This window comes from Ruditapes philippinarum, unplaced genomic scaffold (assembly GCF_026571515.1).
Source record: "Ruditapes philippinarum isolate M1 unplaced genomic scaffold, ASM2657151v2 ctg1743_1_1_1_1, whole genome shotgun sequence".
In the NCBI taxonomy this organism is placed as follows: Eukaryota; Metazoa; Mollusca; class Bivalvia; order Venerida; family Veneridae; genus Ruditapes; species Ruditapes philippinarum.
In genome coordinates this window covers 62,769-66,075 of record NW_026856541.1, presented here as the reverse complement: position 1 = coordinate 66,075, position 3,307 = coordinate 62,769, and the positions used below count along the sequence as shown (strand labels likewise).

The 3,307-nt window shown below is 29.8% G+C and overlaps 1 long non-coding RNA gene across 1 annotated transcript; it reads right to left on the bottom strand.

The window, feature by feature from the left end:
* Positions 1-237: 237 nt before the first annotated feature.
* Positions 238-2,618, bottom strand: LOC132746923 (uncharacterized). The gene is made up of 3 exons (XR_009628051.1): positions 2,369-2,618; positions 1,905-1,989; positions 238-1,496 (listed from the first exon to the last, which is right to left on the bottom strand). It is a non-coding gene; the product is annotated as an uncharacterized LOC132746923 (long non-coding RNA).
* Positions 2,619-3,307: the final 689 nt, after the last annotated feature.

The following is a 3,307-nucleotide window of genomic DNA, read 5'->3' as shown; positions in this document are numbered from 1 at the left end:
CATTCTGCAGATAAAAAGGGAAAAGATGAAGGAGGATTTGTCCATGAAGACCTTTTATTGCAACTACCATCTTCCAGTTCCTTAATTTGAGAATGATATCAGAGAACACACAGTTACAGTGAAATATTAGTTTAATATAAGCCACTGAGAATAGTCAAATGTACCATCCTGAAGAAGATGAATGACATCCAGCACAAAAATCTTAATGTATAAAGAGTATGATTTTAAGGTGTTTGACACTATGATCTTGTTAACATGTTAATGTCACAATGATAGAAACAGAGTAAAATATCCACATTTCATTGCAGTTTTAAGTATTAAAACTAGATACTCTATATATACCAAAGCTGATAACACACCAGAGATAAGGTTTTTCATGGAATCACAGTATAGTCATATGACATTATGGACATTAAATGACTATGAAGTAAAGATTAGCAAAAATATTATATACCATCTACTACTAATATTGTGAGGTAATCATTGATAGCTAAGCTCACAAATTTGCATTCAAAGCTTTGATATCAAGCTGAACATTTTTCAATTAGAATATGATTCCACTGGAAAATCAGTGTGATATATATGCTAAGCAGTGCACTATAAATTTTGTAAAAATAAAGGTTTATTAAACTTATGAACTGTTTTTTGTTTCTACTATTTGGCATATATTTATAGCAGTGCTTGATCATAAGAGTTCATCTGCAAAATAAGTGTCACTGTGTACTTTAATTCTCTAACAGCAATGGCTAGATTGCTTGAATATGCAAGCATTGACTATATTAAGTACTATGCATGTCATTTGAATTTTGTCTGTCCTGAAATCGAAACAGACACTATCTAAATAATATTGATGACAGCTCTTCAATGACTACATTTACACATATGTACATGGACAGAAGTTAAAAGCAATTGCAGTGATCATGGTGATAATATGAAATGAATCAATCAAGATGGAAACATTTTAATGCTGAACATTTATCTTTTTACCATTCCTGTTACTTTACAAGTCTATTCATAACAAATTTATCTTAACTGTTTTGAAACTACATGATGCCTGGTTGAAACTGTTTTGGGCAGCCATTTGCAGAAGATAAATTATCTTTGAATAATTAAGTTAATACAAAGTTACAAATGACAGGTTATTTATTTCTAATAAAGACAGGTTATTTATTTCTAACAAAGACATATATTTTGTTTAACATTTTTACACTGACATATATATCTTTGAAGTGTCTTCAACCTTAGTTTTTATTAGAATACAAACATTCAGTCAGACAGTTTACACAAGACATGGGGCTTTAAGAAGCTTTAATTCAGTCAAAATCTGTAATGGACTGCCATGTCTCTACCACTATGTACTCCAAGACTGTGTATGGACATTTTCTTTCAACTATGCCTGGTGGTATCACTATTTGATTTCTAATCTGATGGTGAACACTCCAAAATAAATCAAGAGCCATGACAAGTACTCAAGATCCAACCATGAAATCACATACCTGTATATAAAGAAAATTTATCATGAGTTGAAAGCAATAATAATTGGTCAGCTATAAATTTCAATCATTTTCATATTGTCATGAATAGAAAATAATGTTGAAAAGGAAGAAACACTTCTTGGTGTCCTAGTTTTTGTAGATTTGCTTTGACAACTGATCTTTAAAAAATGTGATAGTGACTAAGTTCTTTTAACCATTTACTGAACATGATTTAACTAAAAAATATGACCCACTTACTTGAGAAAAAATACTTTAAACAGTATTTAACATGAATTAACTACATATGCCATACTGTTTGTTTATTTAGCTACACTGTAATTATTTACAAAAACGAGAACATTATATGTTATACAATAATATTTATTTTCATTAATGTAGTTTAAGTAGCTTTAAGTATATATTTCTTACCAAAACGATTTTACAGCAGAGCATGCATGTGTATTTACAATGGATACTGACGTCTTTCATCTCACCACTGTCTCTGTCAAAATATCTACAGGAGCAAAAATATTTCATTAAATTTTATGACAATTTAAAATTGGTTATATACAGCTTGACTGTTTGTGCTTTATATAGATAATAATTATAAATAAATAATATTTTCAGTTGGAAGAAAATATATTCAACTAAAACACATTGATAATCATATTAAAACGTTTATCCGAAATATGCGCTGTCCGAAATTTCTAAACATTATATACTTCTGAGAGATAATCAGGTAGCGCTATAGAAAATTTGATAAAATCAAATTCACCAGTCTGGTGTCAGATGCGAATGATGTTGTATCAAAAAACAAATTTATTAGATTTACATGGAAATGAAAATATTACAACATTTATTGGGATAAACTGAATTTGAAATGACACACCCACCTGAAGATTATACGAAGTTGTCTTTCATTGATACTTGTACACAAGATGAAACCATTTGCATTTCGTTACAAAACAAAAAACTCTGCCAATTTCCACATATCATTTGCTTTTCCATGTAAGTTTTACTTTCCCACCGGCATACAAGTATTACCCAATATAGATAAGCAATGTTGTTGATATTTGTTTGTACCCGGAAGTGCAAAATATCGTGAAATCTCGCAAGTCACATGACGAGACTTACATACCCTATTGCTTGGTACATAAGGACCTTGTGACAGGACTGGAAATATCTTTTCAAGAATTGTATACCATTTAATGTGGATTTTTACAATAAATTGTGTGCAAAATTGCAGCCCATTCGGTTCGGATCGGTTGTTCCATTATAGTAGTTATATTAATGTGCAAAAATATATATACAACTGAAAAGCATTAACACGATTTTAAGACAACTCGGATTTAGAATTATAGCATTAATTATCGATTTATATTCTTCATCATCCTTTGAATGAATATGTTTCAATTTGAATTGTCACAGGCGATCGGTGAAATATTTTCAAATATAGTGTTAGACTTTTAGCCGTAAGTCGAGCTCTTTTTAAACGACGGATCTAATGGGCTGTTTCTGCTCATATGGGAAATATATACATAGGATGTAAAAATATTACCTTATCCTTATACACATTTTACATTTCTTTTTTTATATTAACAAAAATATGAACTTCAAAGTTTGTAATCAAGTTATTTAACTCAATCAATGTTATTATATAGGGAAAATATCGTAGGCATGTTCTGGTTGTTACTTTGGTCATTTGATTACATCTGGTTCAATACGAAGTTCTTATCAGATGAGTGCAAAGCAATAGATGTCATAATGAATGTCTAATTATGTTATTTTAAAGAGGTATGAATGCAAATAAAATTAAAAATGGCAATATATCA